This window comes from Equus quagga, chromosome 4 (genome assembly GCF_021613505.1).
Source record: "Equus quagga isolate Etosha38 chromosome 4, UCLA_HA_Equagga_1.0, whole genome shotgun sequence".
Taxonomy (NCBI): domain Eukaryota; kingdom Metazoa; phylum Chordata; class Mammalia; order Perissodactyla; family Equidae; genus Equus; species Equus quagga.
The window spans coordinates 91,952,252-91,977,929 of NC_060270.1; the positions used below are offsets into that span (position 1 = coordinate 91,952,252).

The following is a 25,678-nucleotide window of genomic DNA, read 5'->3' on the forward strand; positions in this document are numbered from 1 at the left end:
TGAGTAATTTCTTAAGTGTTGCAGCCTCTTACTGAGTCTCTATGGAGTTTCTGAGTGTGGTTTTTGTCCTTAGCTCCTGATGGAGCCCGAGGTGTCTGGGGAGTGAAAGGGCAGGAACTGTTTTGACTGTTTACAAGTTCACCCTTCTTCCCTGCACTCCAGTGTTCTCCAAGTCATCTGGTAAGGGCTTGGTCAGCTCATGGGGTACACGTTTGCCTTTTTTGGTCTCCTTATGAGTGATAGATATTGGATTTGTGGACTGCCTCCCATTCTTAGGCATCTAACAAAATCACTGTAGGAAACAATGTGGTGTTTGAAAACTACCCCAAGAGATTTGATAAGTTTATGGAGAATTCTAGGGAGTACAGAGATAGTCTGCCAAGTTGGAGCCAAAAGGTGGTTGCATCAGATGCTCTAACAAACTTTTTATGTCCTGGAATCACGAGTGTCTTAATCTCATTGACCCCTGCCCCCTTTTAAGGACATGACTAAGTATTTAAGACCAAGAGTTGACTCGAGAGAGGAGAACCTGTGCCCCCGTTTTAGAACTTTGAAAGAAGGTGCAGTTCTGAGTTCACTTTCTTTTCTGCCCAGGCTAGAATGAGCTTGGATGCTTCCTGGGAGAACACAAGCTGGACTCTCTTCACTTCCAGTTGCGTCAAACCTGGCTCCTCAGAGTGAGGTCTGTTGATTGGCATCATCAATATCACCTAAGCTTGTTAGAATTGAAGCTTCACTGGTCCCATCATGTGTGTTCTAACACACCCTCCAGGTGGTTCTTACGCATTCTCAATTTGAGAAGCGCTGGTATATAACATGTAAATTGTTTGTGGAGGGTAGCTGGATCGGTGGTGAATGCTTCTTCCTGATCATCTTTTGTATTTATACATTTATGACCCTTAATAAAAATTTTAGTTCTTTGACATTTTAATAATTTAAACATCTTTTTAAAAGTTGTTTTTCATTATGAGTTACTGCATTCTCATTATAAAAGCTTCAGAAAATGCAGAAAAGTAAAGAGCAATCTACCCCTCAAGTCTTCTTATTGATAACATTTTAAAGGTACATTTTCTTTCTTTTCTGTGTATAATTTTTAAAACTTCGTGTTTTTTTCCTGATTGTAGACATTATATATGATCCTTGCAGAAAATCAAGAAGTTAGGAAAAAGCGTAAAACAGAGAATGGAAGCCATCCTGTATATTTAGGTTTTAGGGTTTACGCAGTGTTATAAAGTGGTACTTCACAGTCTTTGCTTCTTTCCTTTGGTTTTGGAGGATCCTTTCAGGCAATCTTTGTCTTTAGTCCTGTTTCTTTACTTATTTTATTTAAATTATAATTTAAAAAAATTCCTGGTGTAGTCATCAGTGTCTCAAATAGTTATTTTCTAGTCAGGGTAGAGGATTTCTCTTCTTTGTGCAACTGAAAAATTTGATTGACTCCTCACCAATGGGGCATATTCTATGTTGTATATAAATTGTCTTTGACCAGAAACTTCCTGGAGGGTAGAAAAGGCTTCGCTTTTGAAGGATGCATGACCACCCTCCTCTCAACTTGCCTGATAGGTTATCTTCTGGAGGGGACAGGGAGGGACTGGTTAGATTGATGATCCCTGAAGAAAGTCTTTTTTTTTTTTTTTTTTTAATGTCAGCTGCTTAGAAACTTCTAGATGATTGGAGAACACCACTTCAAGGAAGCTGGTTTTTGTTACTTGGGCTTTTTGCTGAGATTAGAAAAATGCAAGCCAGACTGAATCTTTGCCCAAATCCCTGCTTTTTAAAGGAAATTTGCATGTGATTTTTGACTCCTGTAGAATAACTGGCTTCTATGTTTGAGCAGGGCAGGGGGCATCTGGTTGTGATTTTCCCTGTAACTTCTTTGCCATGCTTTGTTCTGGAATACATTATTGTCCTTGATAATGCAGAATTTACTAGATGAAGTGAGGAATTTGCTGAATTTCTTATGTCCATGGACTAGACTTCTTCCCCAAGTCTAGTTGTTCCAAGAGTAGTTGATACAATTTGCTGTTCAGAGAAACACAGTTCAGAAACTAAAGTAACTACAAGTATTTCCAAAGTTTCAAACTTTACTTGCCTCTTTCAGAGAACATTAAAAAGGATTCAGTGTATATTTCTAAAAATTCTAAGTAACATCTCTAAAATTTCTCTCCCTTCTCACCTGCCTCACACTGTTCCGGATCGCCTCTCCTCCAAACTCATTTTTACTCTTTCCGTTCAGACCTTTCTGAACTTCTCGTCACTTCTTCCCTCGCAGTTCCCTATTGCCCCACTGACTTCTTTCAGTTTTCTTTTTGATAACTTCCAACCAAGTGGAGTCACAAAATGACCCAGTAACAGGAATTTGTCCATTTCATGGGTGGGGCAGTGGGCATGATCTCGGCAGAACCGGATGGGGAAGGATTGCGACTTCTTAGTCATTAATAATAATAGCTGTTTTTGTTACACAGGCTTCAGGGTATGCCCTGTAGTCTATGCTTGTTGCCTTGGCAGCTCAGACTGTGTGTTCTTAAGAATAGTGGAGTCACTGCAATGAGTTGTTTAGAATTTGCTATGAGTGTTTGTTCTTTGGGAAACTGTTTATGTGACGTGTGAAACTGGGTTGATCAGGAGTGAATCGAATTGGAAGATAGCAGATCTTGAGGTACCACCCCCAAACCCTACTGTGTCACAGATCTTGGCTGATAGCATCTTATTAATGTTGAGAAGCTTGTTGGGCAGGAAGGATGTGTGGTCTGGATATTGCATTAGCCAGCTTGGCATTTAAATTTGCCAAAGACTTTGAGGCATTGCAACATTTAAAAAGTGTCCCTGTGATAAGTTTCAACACTTCAGTCTCCTGTAATTGGGCATGTTATTCTTTTTAACCAGCATGCCATCTTTTTATAGCATCACTGTGAGTCCCGTTGCCCATGGTGTTGAGCTGTGTTCTCCATTGTGATGCCTGGTCCCAATTTTATAGAAGCTTACACTCAAAGCCATGGTTTTCATTATTATTAATGGAAGCTTAGCATTTTCCCCAGGCAAATATGTTGGCTTGCTGTATAACTTTTTCTTTCTTTCTTCTTCTTTTTTTTTTGTAGAGTGTGAGTTGTTCTCTTGAAATATGGAGATATAAGTTTTCGGAAAAATAATCAATGGAGAGTTTTGAGTAAATGAAAATTTGGTAAATGGGTGGCTTTTCCGTGTTTGATAAAAAGGCATGTGTTTTGGAAGCATGGTCTTCTGTGGTCTTGCTCCCTGTTCCCCTGGGATCTTATTTCTTACATCTCTCCGTGTGAATGTTAGATTGTAGCCACACTGGCCTCCTTGACGTCCCACAACATGCCAGCCGTGCTCTGCCATAGGACCTTCGCACTCAGCTCTCCTCCGCCTGGAATGCTCTTCCCCATTTATGTGCAAAGCTGGCTGTGACACTCCCTTCAGACTCAAAAATGAGCTTCTCACCAAGGATGTCCTTGGCTACCCATCTGTAATTTCACTGTCTCCCTTTGGCCCTTTGACATTTTACATCCTGCTTCCCTATTTCATTTTTCTTCTCTTCTCCTTAGCACTTATCAATAGCAAACACAATATAAATTTCACTTATTTATTTTGTTGATAGCTCTCTTTCACTAGAATATAACCTTCCTGAGGGCATGGTAGGGTTTACTCCTTCCTGTATTCCCATGCCTGAAATAGTGCCTGGAGCTTTATATAAACATGATGTTGTCTTATAAAGTGTTCAATAAATAATGGCTGGAAGGAAGGAGGGAAGGAAGAGCAGTTATGAATGACTCTCGTTGACTTCTGCCTATCATAACTGACCTCCTTCATATTTTAGACAACCCAGTGTAAGCTAGCAGTTAGCCCCACTCCCTGCACAGAACAGTCTGTGATTTTGAGGTGAATCTTGAGGTTTCTGGGTCCTGACAGGCTTCACACTCGGTAACCATAGGAAGTAAACTCTTGTTTGTACTTGGTGTATAGAGGCGTGTTCTGTGAAACCAGTAAACGCCTCTCTCTCCACACGGTTCTTCTATGTCACACATTTCCAAGAAGTCAACAGGTAGTAACAGATACGGCCTGATTGATTTCTGGGAGGGGAAGACAGAGCATATTTGCTGTGGGATAGGTAAATGGAATCTTTGGCACTGAGATTCCATTATCTTTTGTCCACGGATAAAAGGTGTATGACTTGCTTATCGTTTAATCCCACACACAGCATAAGCAGTAGAGATAGGTGAGGGGCTGTGAGGAGCGGGACTTGTAAATAGTGATAAGGTGGTGGGAATGTAAAACTTGGCCTGGCAGGTTCTGCCTGGGATTTTGCTGAGTCCATAGCAATACTTAATTAACTGTGCAAACATTCTATTCAAGATAAGACTGTAACAGTTGCCTTGAGGAGAATTCTTTGAATCATTATTTGTTTGATCTTTCATATAGTATTTTGGCTTTGCTATTCATGCTATAGCAAGGTTCCTATTATAAATGCCATTTTCAGGGATTTGCTGTATTTGCACACCAAATCGGTCCTGAAAGAGGTAAAGAATTGGAATCACTGTTTAAATAGAAGTTCTAAGGGGTTTCAAAGGAATCTTTAAAGGTGGGACTCCTTTGTTTCAACCAGGTGACAAATAATTACTAAAAACTTGTATTAAGGACTCTGGAGATTCCAAAATACAGGATAAGATCTTTGCCCCCAATTTGCTTATAATCTAGCTGTGGAAATAATATTTTAATCAGTATATGTGAGACAAGATACCTATACTAAATAATAATAAGGGCTGTGATTCCGTGGATACTTAACAAGACTGAGGACTGTTCTAGTGCTTTTCTAAGCATGACCTAACTCATTTAATCCTCCCAGTAGCCCAGTGAGGCAGCTGCTGTTGGTTACTGTGAAGTTTTGCGCGGAATAGACAATGTTATTGGAGTTTGGAGAAAAGGGAACCCAGGGAAGCAGAAAGACATGAAGGAAGATTTTAAATAGGAGGTCTTTCAATCTAGATGTGAAAGATTGGGAAACAAATGGCTGTGTACTGGGGAGAAGGAAAAGGGGTGTTTGTTGTGTTTGCTTGTAGCATTCTTATTTCTCTCTTGAAAGTTGTTTTACCCTTCCTAGACCCTTAGCACATGTGCTTCTGGTGAAGGGGACAATAAACAAATATACATACTTACATACAGGGTGTTAGTGTAATGAGTGCTATAAAGAAAAATAAATACAGGATAAAGAAAGAGTGCTGAGGTGGTAGAGGAGAGGGTTTGTAATTTTAAATAGTGTGGCCTGGGAAGGCTAATGGAGACAAGTGAGTGAAGATTGGGGGAGGAGATAGAAAGAGCTATAAAGGTACCTATAGGAAGAGCCTTCTAGGCAGAGGGAACAGCAAGTACAAAGGCCGTGGGGTAGCCCTGGTTTGTTCAAGGAACATCGAGGAGGCCAGAGTGGCTGAAGAATAGTGAGCGGGGAGGAGAATGGTGGGAGGTGATGTCTTTAGGTACAACGCATGCCCAGTTACTGTTGGTTTTGATGGTGATGATGGTGGTGGTGATGAAGTAGGAGGAGTTATTGGGAGTTTCTGAGTGAGTGGAATGGCACTTTGGCAGCAGTAACTGCTCTCTCCAGCCCTATGCAGCTGTAGCTCCTCTTGCTTTTCACTGGCAGGGCCAGCTCAGTGGTTCTCAGTTCCTGATCCATTGCTGAGATGGGGAAATGCACTTGGGCAGCTTCACATCCATTCCTGGCAGGTAGGAAACCAGTGACACAGCTCAGCCCTGGGTGAGAACACCCATGTGAGCTGAATCCACCCTTGCATCAACCTTCTGAATATTTTCTTGGCCTGTATTTCTGAGTTTCTTCTTTGATTTCCTGCTTGGCACTGACATTCCTGCTGGAACCGCAGCCCTCTTGGCTGGGACCTTGGATCTGCCTAGTTCTTACCATCCTCCCTGACAAACCCACCCCCTTGTTGCTGGGAGTCAGCACTGGTTCTGGGTTGTATCGATAGCTGTTTGGGGCTCTGTGCTTAGTGGAGAATTAGGGAGATCCACTCTGCTCCTGGGGCCTCCTTTTCCCCCACCACAATGTTTTTGGTTAACTCCCAACTGCCACGTCTCCTTGGATAACAGACATGGCGACTGGAATTAGGCATGGTTGACCATGCTTCTTTAGACGCATGTGCTGGACTGTTGACAAAACTCCTTGGGGCAGGGCTGTGACGTGTGGGTTCCCTCCATTTGGGTTTGCCTGTCTCTGATCCTTTATCTTCAGCCTACATGCAGCTGATCCACTCAGTCATAAGCACAGCCATACTGAGAGGGAGAGAATGGGGACCTGGGGTGGAGGATGAAGACCTATCCCCGCAGTGTGAGTGGAGAAGGAGGGCAGAAGTGAGAGATCTGGGGAAGGAAGCCTCCACAGAACCTGGTACAGTCTGCTTTATGGTGACTCAGCAAAAAGCTGAACCAAAACAAACGTTTAGAGGTTGACGGATGAATATTAATTCAGAAATTGCAAATGCTATGAGTATTTTCAGAGCCTTATAGCTGAGTCATGACCAAGTCATGTGAAAAAGGATTTGTCTGCTGTGGAGACCCTGTGAGGGTTCAGGTGGGGCTAGGTCAATATGGGTTAAGATCAGATCAGATGGTCGAGTTAATGTTTACGCTAAGGGTCAGCCATAGGGTCACTTCTGTGACGACACACCCATGTGTGTGTGTGCACGCTCACACACACACACACTCTCACCCATTCCCTCCTTTGGTTTCTGTTTTCAGTTGCAGTTACTTCTACATAGATCTGAAACACCAACTTGAATGCTGTTAATAGGAGCAATTATAGCACAAGTTGGGCCAGTTATCAATCTTATAGACCAGGGGTTGAGGTAATAGAAAGTTCTTTGCGGTTTTCTCCTGTTTCCGGCAGCAGGATCCTGACTTTTTAGGGATGCACATAGAAGGTTTTTTGAATCTACTGTGACTCAAGGTACGCTGTTGGGCCCTTCCAGTGCTGGAGAAGAGTAATTGAGTTGAAAAATGTTGTTATAGTAAAAATATAATGTTGGCATGATCCTAGAAGGTGGTTAAACTAAGGGAAGTTTCCTCTTTGAAGAAAAATGCTAACTTATTTAAGGTAAGTGCTCTCCCCGGGCCTACCACTTACTCTCTGGGGAAATGGATTAATTTGAGTTAACATTTATTGAGCTTCCAGAATATCCTATGAAATGCTTTAAAATTTTAAAATACAATTTATTTTCTGAATAGGTAATTCACTCATGTGGTTCAACATTTCAAAGCTGCAAAGGAATATTCAGTGAAAATGCTCTCTCCCATCCTTCCTCCTCCAGTTGGCCAGTTTCTTCCTCCAGGCAACCTAGGCAACCAGCTCCTGATATCTATTGTCAACAGACCACATCATATGCTCAATCAGTGTTAATAATACTAAGGAGAAGCAAAGTGTCTTTTCTCTCTTTAAGCACCTTGTATTTAATAAAGCAAAGTGAGCCAATCATTTATAGCTGTAGTTTGGAACCTTTTAGTATAAAGCCAGTGATTACAAAATTCCTTGATGCTGAAATCTATATATTTGCTACTCAGAGTTTGGTCCTCAGACTAGCAGCACCTGGGAACGTGTTAGAATTAGAAGAGTCTCAGGTCCCACCCCAGACCTCCTGAATCAGAATGAGCATTTCCTGTATTCATAGGTGGTTCAGAGGCACATGAAAGTTTGAGAAGCCCCTGCTTTGTATCATTTTCACAGCGTTGGCCTCAGGTCTCAGAGTAACGGTGAGGTCCCTGTGGAATGAAGAAAGGGAGAGATGGTCTTAGGAGCAGAGGTCTGCTCCTCGTGTTATTCCAAGGGCTCTGTTTTGTTATTAAAGTAAAATGAAGGTGATCTTCTCTTAATTTACAACCGCAGGTTGAGGTGGTCTATAAACATTTTGTGATTTTGATTTTTGAGATCAGAAATATTACTCCTCCTGCCCTCCCTCCCTTCTCATGGATGTTCTTAAACTTTTGGCACCTGCTATTGCTTCCTTATGGGGTCCTAAGTGAATAAGTAGTAAACAGATGTTAATAAAACAATGCAGAAACAGCCAATCAGATTTAGATTGACAACTTCTATTTTGATGGACACATATGTTTATCGCTTTGGTTTTATGTTGTGTTTTGCAGTATGTATGTACATTTTATTAAATTTCACATTTCTGAGCAATTTAGACAATATATATCTGCTAAATCTCAGTGTGATGCAATTAAATAGTTTATGGGATTATGGAAAAAAGCCAAGATTTGAACTGTTTAAAAGTTGTCAAACTTCTGGCAGAGAAAAGAAAGGACACTTTTTTGTTTTGTGTAAATGGAGGAATAGAGGGTAGAAAGTGTTGAAAGCCCTATGATGGATGAACCTGTAAACTAGTGCAAGTAGTTTGAATGTGACTGTGAGTTTGACTAGGAGCTTGTGGAAAATTTTACAGAAAGGAAATTAGAAAGTAGGTCATTCGGCTAGATAAAGTATTTTTTTTTTTTGGTAGATACTTAAAAAATAAATGTTTCTAATCACTGAAGGTTTTACATTCTAGAAAGTGGGGGAGATAAATATGTAATTTACATAATTTAAAAAACAGTGCTAATGGAATACTTTTTTGAGTGTGTTATGGCAGAGTTGGAGGATGAATGAAAAGAGTCAGAAACAAAAGCAAATACATATCAACACCCTACCTTCTTAAAAGTGAGACAGTGAAGCCTGGGATGTTGTGGCCAGTTCTGCTGATGGAGGCAGGAGGCTTAAGGGAGGAACAAGGCCAGTTCAGGAGAGAAGATCCCAGAGAAGAATGGTTTAGGGGAAGAATGGTGTTTGAAAATGGGAATGTGAAATGTCAGGATTTAACACTGAAATGAATGAGAGTCCTGTTGGCAGTGTGTTAGTGAAAACTTTAAAATTATTTGCCCTTTTGGGTAATTATTCACACCTGGAGTAATTCTAACTCTAGCAATCTATTTTCAAGGGAATGTCCAAATTGAAAAAAAATCTTTGACATAAAGATATTCTTGAATTTTTATTTGTAATAAAAATTGAAAGTGAATTAATTGTGTAACAAGAAGGGAATGGATGAGTAAATTGTGTGTATTCATAGGATGGGAAATTCTACAGATAAACTAATATTTATGATATGTTCTAAATTAGATATGGAGCAGGATAAAAATTGTTTGGAGAAAAGACAGGAAGGGTATATTGATGGTGGTTGTGTATATGTGATGGGATTTTTAAAAAACATTCTGGATCTAATAAATGGGCTATAGAGAGGATATATTACCTTAAAAAGTAGAGACAAAAATCCTCACTCTATTAAAAAAAAGGACCAAGAGTTGAAAATGGACAGAGAACTTGGTTGCCTTTATTGAGTGGAGGATGTCATCATGAATGTTTTAAATCTGAGACATTCAAGGCGTTTTTGTAAATCCCTTAGCAGTGTGGTGTTAAGGTTAGGATATGCTGGAGTTGGAGTTGGTTATGTAGGAAGGAGAGAGGAGGAGGAAACCCTTAGGAGGGAGAAGTGAAAACATGCCTAAGCTAGGATATGCATAGTTTGCAGGTCCCCGACCCCATATGTTCTTGAGGCATTTGTAATTTGTGGAGATGATGATCTGTGCTTCTGGCTATGTAGCCAAACTGCTGGCTGGCTGCAATGGATGGCCACGGATGACTTAGTGACCAGTGTCCCGTTAAATGCCACAGAATGCCTTGAAGGCTCGTTTTTAATTCCCAGGAAATCCCTTGCAACTTTGGAAAGATAAGGCAAAAAATCCAGCTGGCGGTGCACCCGGAGCGTAAGCAGCCCCCGGTAACGTCTGCAGGAAGCTCTGGATCAGCGAAACGTACTGGCCTTCCAGCCACCTAGGGAGGTGAGGGCTTCAGTTTCTCGGTTTCTAGCACAGCTTAAATAGCCATCTGGACATAATAGATTAACTCTGAAAAATATGTTCCCTTTGTATTTGGAAACCATGGTATTTCTATAACATTTTGATTTTTCTTAAAGACAATGTGACACATAGTAAGAAGTGGCAGCTATAGTTTAAAAAATTTTCCCTAGGACTCCGCTGGAGCAGCTCTTCACTGGAGCCCTCTTTTAAAGTGATCTGAAGGAAGATGGCTTTTAAGGTTTTTATCCTTGCTTTTTCCTGTGTCTTACTCTTTAAAATCAGTGAGCTGAGCATAACCACATGAATACAGGCAATTATCATTGCCCCATTTTTGAGCTCACCTATCCCAGAGTGAAAAATCAACACCATTAGCCCTGTGTGTGAGCCTCTATCCTGCAAAGTGCTGGGCATCTTTTCAGTGGACAAATTGTGAATTTAATAGTGTAAAAACAGGAGTTAATCACACCGGCATCTAACTTTCAATTTGTCATTTGGCCGAAAATGATCTGATGTCACTGAGAAAGGAGGTGAGTTGGAAGGGCATCAAGTCCCAGAGTTGTAGCTTTGCGCTAAAACTGCGTTGTTGCTCTCTGAGGCAAGAGCTGCTGCTTCATGACGGGCAGACTTCATTAAAGAGGCTGTTTCTGAACTGCCCGGTCCTCAGTAGGAAAGGGAAACAGAATTCACTCGAGGAATGTGACTGTCAACATTATTAGTTTGCCTAGTAGGTTGACCTGACAGTGTCTGGTCACGGTGCCACAATGTCAGGCCAGGGGAAGGTCCATGAAGGACTGAGGGAATCCCGTATGTAGAGGTGGAGAGAATGCACGCCTGCCTCCCCCCGGGAAAATGCCATGATCCCTGGACAGAGGCCTGTTTCCTGCTGTAACTGGAGCTTCATTTGAGTTGCGCTTTGCTTCCCTCTGTTTACAAAATGCTTTGCCCATATCACCTCTGAGTATGTTGGAGAACATAATTCCTGTCTGTAAACCAATGATTTGAAATGTGAAGCTGTCAACCAGGAGGTTAAGTGCAATCTCTCGAAGCTGCCTGGTCCTTTGGGGATGAAATCAGTGACCTTGACTTTCTCAAGCTATACGTTGGTCTGCTTCCTTGGTTGGCGCACACACTAAGGGGAACGCTCCTCTCCTACATTGTCCCTGAGAGGAGCCCAGAGCCCAGCCTTTGGTACGAATTTCAACCATGGTCCTGGAGATCTGGCTCATTTGAAAACCCAGGAGAACAAATAGAAATTTCTAAGATTGTTGTCACTAAATTTTTACCTTTAAAGAACAGCAAATATTGCCACCGTGTGAGTTACCTCTGAAGTCCAGTTTGTGAGCCCAACTTGAAGCTCCATGAGGGCAGGGCTGGTATCTATTTTGTTCACCACTGAGCTTGACTTTTAGTGCATAGACTGCTATCTAGCATGTAGCAGGTGCTCAGTTAATATTTCTTATATGAGTGGATTTCCATTTCATAAAATTTAACTCTAGCCGTACTGCTCCAGCTAATAATTAAATTTAATCTAGATATTACCAAAGTTTGCTGTCATTTAGACTTTGGCCATAGCTGGCACATGCCAGCGATCAATTCATAACACTCACCCTAATGCTGATTGCTTTTAGAGGTTCATTTTTATTTTCTGTGGCTGCATTTGAAATGGACACCATGTGCAAGGTTTTTGCTGGACTGATGTTTTTGGAAGACAACGTGGATTAATTCTGTATTAAAGCTCAGAAGTGCTTTTGAACTACTAGCCTCCCTTGAAGTCTTATTACTTATTAAAATGCCATTTCTATTCATATTCTCTTTTATTCTTGCCTCATTTTCAATAACTGAATTTTTTATGCAGATTCAGGCTTTTGAAGAGTAATTCATCCAGCAGGGGGAATTACGAGTCTCAAGTCTCAGGGGAAGCTGTGCTGGGTTGGCTTAGGTTTTAGGGCTAGGAGGCAGCTTTGGGGATCCACGTTAGCCACCTTTCTCTTCAGACAGAACCATCCTAAGCCATCCCAGGCAGAGCAGTTAGCAGATCTCCAAGGAAGGAGAGTTTCTCGTTTTTTTTCATGCTTTTACTCCTCTCAATTTTTTGCAGCAGATTTTTTCTTGATTCCTGAATTCCAGTCTCAGTCAGTGTGGGCTTTGTGGCTTAAAACAGTTTGCTTTATTTCTCTGTAGTACTTGTTTCTTCATCTCAAGATAAGGATAGAACTGCCTGGTAAGCCGACATTACCAGACCTGGGCTCTGTAGATGTATATTACTTTTCTAGGACTATCATAACAAAGCAACACAAACAGAGTGGCTTAAACAGCAGAAATGTCTTGTCTCATGGTTCTGGAGGCTGGAAGTCTGAGATGGAGGTGTTGGCAGGGCCATGCTCCCTTTGAAGGTGCTAAGGAAGGGTCTGTTCCAGGCCTCACCGCTGGTTTCTGGTTCTTCCTTGGCTTGTGGAAGCACAACTCTAGTCTTTACGTGGTGTTCTTCTTGTGTGTGTGTCTGGGCCTGTTTTCCCTTTTTTTTTTTTTTTTTTAAGGAAGATTAGCCCTGAGCTAACATCCACTGCCAATCCTCCTCTTTTTGCTGAGGAAGACTGGCCCCGAGCTAACCTCTGTGCCCATCTTCCTCTAATTTACATGTGGGACACCTGCCACAGCATGTGTTGCCACTCAGTTCCATGTCCACACCCGGGATCTGAACCAGTGAACCCTGGGCCACTGAAACGGAATGTGCGCACTTGACCACTGTGCCACCAGGCCGGCCCCTGTTTTCCCTTTGTAAAAAGACACTAGTCACGTTGGGTTAGGGCCCACCCTATACCAATATGACCTCATCTTAACTAATTACATCTTCAACGACCCTATTTCTAAGCAAGGTCACATTCTGAGGTACTAGGGGTTAGCACTTCAACATATGAGTTTTGGAGGGGGACACAATTCAATTCATAACAGTAAGCAAGAAGGTCAAATAGAATTGCGGGGTCTGAAGTAGCAGGCTGTGCTATTTCCCTCAAATTTTCTATTCTTCCCTCCTTTTTAAGAATTTAAAAATATTAGGAAAAATGGCAACCTGAGACATGTAGATTTGCTCTGTGACTGGGTTGCTGCTTACAAAGACCAACCAGACAGAAGTTAACTCGTGTGGAGTTTTGATTTAATCATGATGTTTTTTATCTCAGGACATTAGTAACATCTAGGTCCTTTGCTGAATTCAGCTGTTGCCATGCAAAGGTGCAGGATCTGGGCCTGGTGCTGTGAACAGATGAAGACACAGGTGCCCCTGTCATAGCACTGCTGGCCCTTGTTTGTCTACTGGCTTCTTTGAGATCCCAGATAGAAGATATAATAGCAAAGGCCTTTGTAATTACTTCCTCCAGCAATTCTTGCTAGTGCCTGCAGAATTATTTGTACGGCTATTGCAGGGCCTGTGTCTAATTTCGCTTTACATACAGACTTAGATGTTGGCTCCTAATTGCCTTGAGCCCTCACTTTGTTTAAGTGGATGATTTTGTATAAGACCACCATTTCTGAGGTTGTTTCAAAAGTAGAGGTCAGAGATCTGTTGGCGCAGGAGTATTAAATTGTCTTCATGTTTTTTGGTTAAATTTTTTATTGAAATATAACATATATATAGAAAAGTGCACATAGAAGAATACAGTTCAATGAATTTTCACACACTCAACATACCTGTGGAACCAGCACCTGGGGACACTCCCTGTCCATTGTTCCCCTTCCTAGTTACTACTCCTCTCTCCAAAAGTAAGCTTTATTCTGAATTCTAACAGCATTAATTATTTTTGCTTGGTTCGTATTTTATATACATATTCTAAAATACATTAAAAATTTTTTTAATTAAAAAAATTTACATAAATTATTTATACAGATAAGTTTTATATAGTCATAGTATATACTTTGTAGTGGCTTCTTTTGGTCAACATTACATGAGATTTCATCCATTTGGTTGCCTATAGTGATGTCCATTCATTCTGTAAGGGAGGAAAAATAATTTTCCCCTACCCTTCTCAGTTCTTGGCTGAGACCCCTAAAATAAAAGGCAGATTAAGAAGAGAAAAACAAACAGAAGTTTACGAACATGGATACCTCATGTGTACATGGGAGACACCAAGGAAAAATGAGGAACTCCCTGAGGAGTCTTAGAACTCAGGATTAAATCCCTCTTAATAGGGAAAGGGGAGAGGGATGTAGGCCTCTGAGGGGAGAGTAAATGATTTTTAGGAAGGATGAATGAGCCCTTAAAGAGATGTGGAGGTATGATATTTTGTGACAAAGTTTGTCTGTGTGTGGCATCGACTTCCAGTCTCCTCTCCTGAGCTAAGAGTCGACCCCCACCCCCCCCGACCCTGGTTGATGAAACTCCCAGGGAAGGAATTTATGACAATTGATTCCTTTGGAACATCTGTCTTTAGGCAGGTAGAGGAATTGAGAGAAAGCTTCTCCCTGCATGTGCTGTTTTTTCAAGTGCGTACAGCTCAAAATAATCAATACACCAAAGTGGCATATTTGAGGGGGCAGTGTCCTGAGCTCCTACAGTCACATTTGAGGTGGCATATTCTGCTGCCCTTCAATTCCAATTGCTGTATGATATTCCAGTGTAGCTCTCCTGTTTTATTAGTATAAAGTTTATTAGTAAAAAGTAACTATCTTCCATATAGTTACTGTGTGGTTAAATATTGGAATCACTTGCTGAATGGTGTGCCACACTTCTTTTGCACATGTTCACGTAATTCATTGCTGCTCTCCAAGATTCCAATGCCTGCCTAACTTCCTGGATGTTCAAAGGTCTTTTTTCCCCTTTATTCCATCCCTATGGGATATTTGAAGCTTAACAGCCCCCTTAATAACTGTCTGCAGTAACTTTGAGGAGCGAAACAACTCCTCTAGTCTTTTGAATTTTCTGACACTAATGTGTCAATAGAGCTGAGAGCAATGGCAAGTGGCCCATTAGGATGGCCCGAGAGGAACAACTGAATAAGGTAATATATCATTGCTTCTCTTGCTTTGATGGCCACAAGCTCTGATTTTGATTGGGATACATTCTTTCTCCTGATAAATGGTTACGATGCCTAGACATGCAAGAATTTGAGGGGGGATTTGCATTAATGGTTTTTAGGAGAGAAATAGTGACCCTCCCCCTGCCCCCTTCCCCCATTCCAATTCTCATTTTTTTAAGCAAAGATGACTTAGCCTTCTGCACGTGAATAATATTACACATTATTTGGCTTTTGCCTACAATAAGTGTTTCATCAGAACTCGAGTGTAGTACTTAATATGATCAGGATCAACTGTATCTGGAAATCCATAAATTAGGATACATGTAAGGCACTTAGAATGGTGTCTGGTGCATAGTAAGTACTCAAGAACTATGGTTGTCAATGTTATTATTTGGAATTATTTGGAATTTTCCTTGTGGCAGCAGAGGTTGTCTGGACGCCGTTGTGTGGTTAATAATTGCCGGGTAGTTAAGGTAGCCGGAAAAGCTTGTCAGCTGAACCTGGCCGGGTTCAGCCATAATTCAAGACTCCCTTTCTACCTCATTGCCTGTAGGAAATAAGGAATTCAGGGTGTGGAACAGCTTTCTCATTGCCTGCCTGGGTGCTCCTGGGTGTGCCTCCATAAAGAAAACCCAAAGCTAGCACACAGAGCAGATGCTCCTGCTGTTAGATAACAAAGCCCGTGCAGAAACACTGGGCTGGAATCTGGAGACACTGGACAAAATACTCTTGATTGGGAATAAAATGGCACAGTAGGGCATAACTGCAGAGCAGTTATTACAAAAGGAAAGAACTTCATGCACCATGCCAGTAGGCTGCGCCAGCAAAGTTAGCATTTTGCTGTATCTGCTCTTCTCTCTCTCTTAAGTTTCACACATCAGAGCATTTCACCTGTAAATACTTCAGAATGCATCTCCTAAGAATAAGGAGATTTTTCCTTCATTACCATAATACAATTTACACCTAAGAAAATTAACAATGATTGTTTTATCATCTAATATCCACTATTTTGAAAATTCCCTGCTTATTCGAAAAATGTCTTATACTTTTTTTCACATTAAGATCTAATCAAGTTTCATGCCTTGCATTCCGTTATGTTTCCTTACTCTCTTTTTAAAAAAGATTTTTTTATTATGGTAACATTGATTTATAACATTATATAAATTTCAGGTGTGCATCATTGTATTTTGATTTCTGTGTAGATTACATCGTGTTCGCCACCCAAAGACTAGTTACAGTCCATCACCACACATGTGCCTAGTCATTCCTTTTGCCCTCCTCCCTTCCCTTTTCCACTCTGGTAACCACTAATCCAATCTCTGTCTCTATGTGATTGTTTGTTGTTGTTTTCATCTTCTATTTATGACTGAGATCATACTGTATTGACTTTCTCCCTCTAACTTGTTTCGTTTAGCATAATACCCTCAAGGTCCATCCATCTTGTCACAAATGGCCAGATTTCATCATTTTTTATGGCTGAGTGGTATTCCATTGTGCATATATACCACATCTTCTTTATCCATTTGTCCCTTGATGGGCACCTAGGTTGCTTCCACATCTTGCCTATTATAAATAACACTGCAGTGAACATAGGGGTGCATGTGTTTTTATTTATTTATTTTTTTTCCTTTTTCTCCCCAAAGCCCCCCGGTACATAGTTGTATATTCTTAGCTGTGGGTCCTTCTAGTTGTGGCATATGGGACGCTGCCTCAGCGTGGTTTGATGAGCAGTGCCACGTCCGAGCCCAGGATTCGAACTGGTGAAACCCTGGGCCGCCTGCAGTGGAGCGTGCGAACTTAACCACTCGACCATGGGGCCAGCCCTGGGGTGCATGTGTTTTTATGCATTTGTGTTTTCATGTTCTTTGGATAAATACTCAGCAGTGGAATAGCTGGATCATATGGCATTTCTATTCTTAATTTTTTGAGGAATTTTCATACTGTTTTCCGTAGTGGCTCCACCAGTTTGTGCTTCCACCAGCAGTGTATGTGGGTTCCTTTTTCTACACATCCTCTCCAACAATTATTATTTCCTGTCCTGTTAATTACAGCCATTCTGACGGGAGTGAGGTAATATATCATTGTAGCTTTGATTTGCATTTCCCTGATAGTTAGTGATGTTGAATGTTTTTCACGTGACTCTTGGCCATCTGAATCTCTGTTCAGATCTTTTGCCCGTTCTTTAACTGGGTTGTTAGTTTTTCTGTTGTTGAGATGTATGAGTTCTTTATACATTTTGGATATTAACCCCTTATCAGATATAGGATGTGCAAATATCTTCTCCCAATTGTTAGGTTGTCTTTTTGTTTTGTTGCTGGTTTCCTTTGCTGTACAGAAGCTTTTTAGTTTGATGTAGTCTCATTGGTTTATTTTTTCTATTGTTTCCCTTGTCTGGTCAGACATGGTCCTTGAAAATATGCTGCTAAGACCAGTGTAGAAGAGTGTACTGCCTATGTTTTCTTCTAGAAGTTTAGTGGTTTCAGGTCTTACATTCAAATCTTTAATCCATTTTGAGTTAACTTTTGTGCATGGTTTAAGATAATGCTCTGCTTTCATTCTTTTGCATGTGGCTGTCCAGTTTTCCCAGAACTACTTATTGAAAAGACTTTCCTTTACTCCGCTGTATGTTCTTGGCTCCCTTGTTGAAAATTAGCTGTCCATGGATGTGTGGGTTTACTTCTGGGTTATCAATTCTGTTTCATTGATCTATGTGTCTGTTTTTGTGACAGTACCATGCTGTTTTGGTTACTGTGGCTTTGTAGTATATTTTGAAATCAGAGAGTGTGATACCTCCAGTTTTGTTCTTTTTTTCTCAGGGTTCCTTTCGCTATTCGGGGTCTTTTGTTGTACCATATACATTTTAGGATTCTTTGTTCTATTTCTGTGAGAAATGTTGTTGGAACTTTGACAAGGATTGCATTGAATCTATAGATTGCTTTAGGAGGTATGGACATTTTAACTATGTTAATTCTTCCAATCCAAGAGCACAGACTATCTTTCCATTTCTTTGTGTCTTCTTTGATTTCTTTCAAGAACATTTTATAGTTTTCAGTGTAAAGATATTTCATCTCTTTGGTTAAGTTTATTCCTAGATATTTTATTCTTTTTGTTGCAATTGTAGATGGGATTATAGTCTTAATTTCTCTTTCTGCTACCTCATTTTTAGTGTATAGAAACACAACTGATTTTTGTATGTTGACTTTGTATCCTGCAATTTTAGCATATTCATTTATTATTTCTAGAAATTTTTTGGTAGATTCTTCAGGGTTTTCTATATATAAAATCATGTCATCTGCAAATAGTGACAGTTTCACTTCTTCCTTTCCAGTCTGTATCTCTTTTACTTCTGTTTATTGCCTGATTGCTCTGGCTAGGACTTCCAATACTATGTTAAATAAGTGTGGTGAAAGTGGTGATCCTTGCCTGGTTCCTGTTTTGAGAGGGATAGCTTTCAGTTTTTCTCCACTGAGAATGATATTAGCTGTGGGTTTGTCATATGTGGCCTTTATTATGTTGAGGTACTTTCCTTCTCATTTTATTCAGAGTTTTTATCATAAATGGATGCTGTATCTTGTCAAATGCTTTCTCTGCATCTATGGAGATGATCATATGATTTTTATTCTTCATTTTATTAGTGTGGTGTATCACATTGATTGATTTGCAGATGTTGAACCATCCCTGCATCCCTGGAATAAATCCCACTTGATCATGTTGTATGCTCTTTTTAATGTATTGTTGTATTCAATTTGCTAGTATGTTATTGAGGATTTTTGCATCAGTGTTGATCAGTGATATTGACCTATGCTTTTATTTTTTGTGTTGTCTATGTCTGGTTTGGGTATCAGGGTAATGTTGGCCTTGTAGAATGAGTTAGGAATCTTCCCCTCCTCTTCAATTTTTTGGAAGAGTTTGAGGATAGGTATTAAGTCTTCTTTGAATGTTTGGTAGAATTCACCAGGAAAGCTGCCTGGTCCTAGACTTTTATTTTTTGGGAGGTTTTTGATTACTGTTTTGAACTCCTTACTGGTGATTGGTTTATTCAAATTCTCTATTTCTTCTTGATTCAGTTTTGGAAGGTTGTATGATTCTAAGAATTTATCCATTTCTTCTAGATTATCCAATTTGTTGACATATAGCTTTTTGTAGTTTTCTCTTATTATCTTCTGTATTTCTGAGGTGTCCATTGTAACTTCTCCTCTTTCATTTTCTGATTTCATTTATTTGAGCCTTCTCTCTTTTTTTCTTGGTGGTCTAGCTAAAGGTTTGTCAATTTTGTTTATCTTTTCAAAGAACCAGCTCTTAGTTTCATTGATTTTTTTCTATTTTTTTTTAGTCTCTGTTTCATTTATTTCTGCTCTGATTTTTATTATTTCCTTCCTTCTACTGATTTTGGGCTTTGCTTGTTCTTCTTTTTCCATTTCCTTTAGATGCATTGTTAGATTGTTTATTTGAGATTTTTCTTGTTTGTTGAGGTAGGTCTGTATTGCTATAAACTTCCCTCATAGAACTGATTTTGCTGTATCCCATAAATTTTGGCATATTGTATTTTCATTTGTCTCCAGGTGTTTTTTTCTTCTTTGATTTCTTCATTGACCCAATTGTTGTTCAGTAACATTTTGTTTAACCTCCACATATTTGTGGCTTTTCTGATTTTCTTCCTTAGTTGATTTCTAGGTTCATACCATTGTGGTCAGAAAAGATGCTTGGTATTTTTTCAGTCTTTTTAAATTTACTGAGACTTGTTTTGTGGCCTAATATGTAGTCTATCCTGGAGAATGTTCCATGGGCATTTGAAAAGAATGTGTTTTTTATGGTTTCTGGCTGGAATGTTCTGTATATATCTACTAAGTCCATGTGGTCTAATGTGCTATTTAAAGCCAATGTTTCCTATTGATCTTCTGTTTGGTTGATCTATCCATTGGTGTAAGTGGTCCATTGGTGTAAGTGGAGTGTTAAAGTCCCCTACTATTATTGTGTTACTGGCTATTTCTCCTTTTATGTCTGTTAATGATTGCTTTATATATTCAAGTGCTCCAATGTTATGTACATAGATATTTACAAGTGTTATATCCTCTTGTTGGATTGTTCCTTTTATCATTATTTAGTGTCCTTCTTTGTCTCTTATGACAGTTTTTGTTTTAAAGTCTATTTTCTCTGATATAAGTATTCCTTGGTCTCTTTTAACATGTAGCATCCTGAACACCTTCTTCTTTAACTTTTTGGAAAGTCTAGGCTAGTTGTCTTGGAGAATGTCCCACATTATGGGTTTCTTGATGGTTTCCTTGTGTCATTTACTTATTCTCTATCATGTGTATTTCCTGTGAACTGGAAGTTAGGTATGGAAGTGTGAGTAAATTCAGATTAAACACTATCTTATTCCATTTGGAATGCTATAACAAAAATACCATAGACTGGGTAGTTTATAAAGAACAGAAATTTATTTCTTACAGGTCTGGAGGCTGGAAGTCCGAGATCAGGGTTGCAGCATGGTCAAGCGAGAGCCCTCTTCTGGGTTGCAGATGTCTCATAGCCTCAAGTGGTGACTAAGGAGCTCTGTGGGGTCTTTTTTATAAGGCACTAATCTCATTCATGAGAGCTCCCCAATCATGAATTAATCACCTCCCAAGTCCTTACCTCCTAATAGCTAATACCTTGGGGGGGTGGGATTTCAACATATGAATTTTAGGGGTACACAAACATTCAGACCATAGCAAACATTTTTGCCAAAACTACATCATAGGTGATGCTGTGAATTTCATATCTCATAGTGTCCTGCTGTCTCAGTATTACTGTTGCAGAGGTGATGACTGCCAGATCTTTCCACTGTAAAAGTACATTTTCCCTCTGCAGTTAGTAAGAATTTGTGGAGTGATTCTTGGCAAAGTGCAAATATCCTGTTTCCTAATGGCTTTTCAACAAAAGTTTTAGCCTCCTTTGATCCCTGGCTGAATCAGCTATTACACTGGACTTGCAAAATGGAGATTTTGTAATTCTTTCATTGCTTCTATATTGAGCTTCTGGCATTCTTCTGTAAAGAATTTTCCTTACTCACCCTTTTTCTCAGTATCACTATAGATTCATGGATTTTTATTTATTTAATACATTATAAACAGTCATGACCATTATTCTTTTTGATACTCTGAAGGCCATGAGCAAGTTGAGTTTGTTAACTGAGAAGCTCTGCTTGTATGAGAGTGGAGCTGTTTAAAGTAGTTTCTTAACTATAGGCAACTGGCTTAAAGACTGTTTATATTCAGAAGTATTTAGAATGTTCCTGCACTGGGGGTGTATCTGTGGGGGGTTATTTCTCTTTAAGAACCAGTTTTGTTTGGGGCAGTTATAAAACTGTAGAACCTAAGAAGGGATTTGATGCTGAGTATTGCTAAAGCAAGGAGGGGTTCATCTAGTAAATTTTTCTGTTAATGTAACTTTTTGTAAGTTTTTTTCTGATTTGAAGCATTATCCTTTCTCCAACTTTTCTGTCACTAATGTGGAAGAAGGATGATAAAAGACTAGTGGGAGAGGATAGGAAGGTAGCCCTGTTCAGGAAGCTAATGAGTAAGGACTGGAATTACCCCAAAGAGGAAGTTAACCTATCAGTGCCTCTTGGTTAATGCAGGCAGCAGGAGAAAGGCCCATTAAAAACAACTCCATCAAAATCCAGGACGTTGCCAGGAAGCTGTTCTCAGGTGGAGGGCCTGGGCCTTTTCAATACACGGATGCACCCTAGGTGAAGTGTTTTGACCGGGGTGGACTGTAGCCCATTTTTTCCTTCCAAAATGAAATGTTTCAGAATACAGTCCCCCACCCCTGTTCACATAAACACTTCCCCAGTGTAAAACAGCCTGCTCATATTTGCGTACATTTAATAATAAAACCAAAGGAGGCTACATCTAGAAAATGGAAAGGACCCATCCGTTCTCTCCCTGATAAGAAAAGAAAGGAGAAAACGAGTTGATTTTGGGTTTGTGAATATTGGACTTATTTCTTTGTAGTCCTCACCTCCCCAGTCCCCACTCTGCTCTTCCAGACCCAGCAGCGGAAAAGGAGCCACAGGAAATGAGCAGTAGTGGTGCCATGAGCTTCAAGGCATCACGGAGTGGTAAGTTTAAAATCTGGTGCTTCATTCTCTCCTTCTTTTTCTCAGTCTAACTCCAGAGCATCAACTCTGAACAAGGCTGGCCTGCTTTCAGAACTAGGACAAGGAGCACTATCTTGAGGAAGGTATCGGAGGACATAGAATTGCCTCACTTTTTATATGGGAAGATGTATTAGTTTGCTCAGGCTGCCATAATGAAGTACCACAGGCTGTGTGGACGAAACAACAGAAATTTATTTTCTCACTGTTCTGGAGGCTGGAAGTCCAAGATCTAGGTGTCAACAGGGTTGCTTTCTTCTGAGGCCTCTCTCCTTGGCTTATAGATGGCTGCCTTTTCCCTTTGTCTTCACATTATCTTCTGTCTGTATCTGTGTCCAAATTTCCTCTTCTTATAAGGACAACAGTCATACTGGATTAAAGTCTGCCCCAATTACCTCATTTTAACTTAATTCCCCCTTTAAAGACTTTGTTTCCAAATACAGTCACAGTGAGGTACTAGGGGTTTGGACTTCAGCATATGAATATGTATATGAATTTTATATCCCGTAACAGATAGAGAAACACATCTTAGTATTTGATTTGAATATTAAAAGTCATTAATATATTTGTAACTTAGTCTCTTAAAAGCAAGCTTCCTGAATGCTGCTCTGGTGTCCAACTTACCCTTCTCCCTTCTTCCAACAAAAAGATACCAGAGGGGCTGGCCTGGTGGCATAGTAGTTAGGTTCGTGCACCCTGCTTCAGCGGCCTGGGGTTTGTGGGTTCAGATCCTGGGCATTGACCTACACACATGCTCATTGAGCCAACAAACCCAGAAATAAGAACAAGAGCAGGGTTAAGGTATCATCTATTAATGTTTGAGTTTAGTGAGAAAAAATACTGAACTGATGCTTTCCTTTTCTTCTGCATCTGTTACTCTACATTTGATTTTTAGGTGTGTAAGGAAAGGAGAAATCAGTTATGATATATAGTATTCTTTGATAGTTAAACTTCTCTGACAAGCAGATTGTATATTTTTTGTGTAAGAGCCTTGCCAGGGTCTTGCTCACCCACTGACAGATACTCACAGTTACTACGTGGCAGCTGTCAGAATTGGGGCTTAGTGCCCAAGGAAATCCTGTAGCCTCTCAATCTAGTACCACCTGCATCAGAATCACCTGTGGTGCTTTTAAAAACGCTCATCGGTGGATAGTACACCGTATCTACTGAATCAGCATCTTTGGAAATGGGGCCTAGGAATCTGCACTTTAAATACGTGCATCAGGAGATTTGCAGGCAAAGAGAATTTGACAACTATTGCACTATTGGCAGGACTTGCCATTCTGCACCACCATAAGGTGGTAACATTCATCTCACTTTTCATAAGTCACTCTTTGTAGGTAAATAATTTAATGCTTTGGTTCCTGGTCCCTCTCATCTCCCCTCCATATTTGACCATCATTAGAACAGAGTTTCTATCTTCTTGCCCCCAAACCCCCTACTCTTTGCCTTTGGAATTATTATATTTCTGTGAGTGTCAAGTGTCTCCTGGTTCATGCTTTTCTGTGATGGTGGGTAGCTTCTAGAACCTTCCAGGACATTTAGAAACAGACTAACCATATAACTCTTTCAGAGGTTTTCTTTGAAATGCTTAGAACCAAGGTTATTTGGGACATTTTTCTAATTACCTGTGGTCCGTGTTCAGTGTAGGCTAGATTATACCATACCAGAACATGGTTATCCTGGCAGGGGGAGTAAATATGAACAGATACATTAGTATAATAAATGTTCTTTTGTCTAAAGTTGATCTTTTAGTTTTAAAATTTAATTATATGAGCGTGTTATCTTTTTAGTTCGATAATTTCTTCTTTGGACCATTCATTACATGGAAAATTCTAATGTCCAGGAGCAAATCCCACCCATATTGCCTTCCCTCCAGCTTCTTAGTGGTGGAACTCATTCCACTTTTAAAAGCCTAAAAACATGGGGCCAGCCCAGTGGCGCAGCAGTTAAGTTCGCACCTTCCTCTTCAGCGGCCTGGGGTGTGCTGGTTCAGATTCTGGGTACGGACATGGCACCGCTTGGCACGCCATGCTTTGGTAGGCGTCCCACATATAAAGTAGAGGCAGATGGGCATGGATGTTAGCTCAGGGCCAGTCTTCTTTGGCAAAAAGAGGAGGATTGGCAGCAGATGTTAGCTCAGGGCTAATCTTCCTCAAAAAAAAAAAAAAAAGCCTAAAAACATGATCACTATGTGCAGCTCTACCACCCTGACATCCCTTTTAAAAGTTTATCTTCTAGGTGAAGGAATTCCTCTAAGCACTGTTCCGTTTTGGATAGTACATACAATAATATTATTCAGATTTCAACTGAACATTCATTGTTTAACATTAGGACACGTGCAATGGTTAAACAGTGTGTTGTGCAGTTGACAGTTTAGAGGATTTTCACAGTAGTCATTAACTTGTCAGGGCCAAGACACTAGGATGAAGAGTGTGAAATTCTCCTGTTAAAAGTAAGTAGTTGTATCAAATAGACAATTTGAGCCTTTGAAAAGAAAAAGGGGGACAGTACCCTGTGTTGGCTAAGAGCACAGTTGTAGGAATGAGAGCTGAGCTGACCTACCACATACTTTCTGGGTGTCTTTAGAGGAGCTCTTTAACCACCCAAAGGCTCAGTTTTCTCCCCTTAAAATGATGATAATAACAAAACCTAACATAAGGAAGATCAAAAGAAATTATACAAATAAAGCATGTAGTATAGTGCCTGGCATGTTTTCAGTGCATTTGTGTGCATGTTCAAGATTCTTGATTGTTATTTTTTAACATTGAGATAGTTGTTTGGCATGTAGCATAACACACATGGATAGAAAACATTCTAGGCAATTAGTTCACCTTCAGTTGTATATAAATCTATTTATGAATCCAACTTGGACTTGATTAATATATTTTATTTCAGGTTGGAAGGGGCTGATTGTCATGCTGGGTTGGGATGGCATGGCTGTGTCCAGATGCCATGGGATGTGCTGGAGTTAACTGAGTCTGTTCAGGTTCTAGAGACAAGGGTGGTGACATGCCTGCCATGCACTTGCTAGTCCTCTACTCTAACTCGTAGCTAAGCTCTTTGATCCAGTAATATTTTCTTCCGTTCATTTTATTCTTGATGTAAAGAAATGATTCTGTAAGATAATTAAAATACTTAATCTGGTGTTGATATTTTCCCTGGATGCTCATCCACACTATATTTATGGTTTGGATACACTTCAGTGGGTATGCTGGAAAATTTAAGGAAAGCATCATTTTGAATAAGTAGAGGAAGTAAATTATTGACTCCTTCTGCTGCCTATTAACAACTCTTGTGTTTTTGTTTGTTGGTTGGTTTTAATTGTTGCTGTGCAGTCTTGCCCGTCTTGTAGCTTGTGAGACTTTTAAAATATGTATTTCAAAATATTTAAATAGTGCAATAAAAAAGCAATAAACAAGTAGATCTATTTAAAAAATCAGAATCACTTAATTGCGCAGAGACAGGATGGGTGAGTGTTCGGAACACTTTTGCTGCAGCCCAGCGCATTTGTTTTTCATAGCTGTGGTAGAAATCTTGGCCCTTTGTGCTCACATCCTACCTCACTTTCTTCCTCTATGAAATGCACCCAATCATGTGTGATGAGGTG

The 25,678-nt window shown here is 40.1% G+C and overlaps 1 protein-coding gene across 9 annotated transcripts in view; it reads left to right on the plus strand.

Annotated features, from left to right (window-relative positions):
• Positions 1 to 609: 609 nt before the first annotated feature.
• LYPD6B (LY6/PLAUR domain containing 6B) overlaps positions 610 to 25,678 on the plus strand; it is a 141,892-nt gene continuing 116,823 nt past the window's right edge. For 5 of the 9 annotated variants that reach the window (XM_046659454.1, XM_046659456.1, XM_046659453.1 and 2 more), the window contains exon 1: positions 21,971 to 22,032. The gene's annotated coding sequence lies outside the window, so the exon portion shown is untranslated. Of the gene's footprint in view, positions 683 to 21,970; positions 22,033 to 25,678 lie in introns of those variants that run through there. The other 4 variants (XM_046659451.1, XM_046659448.1, XM_046659449.1 and 1 more) reach the window with 2 other exon arrangements.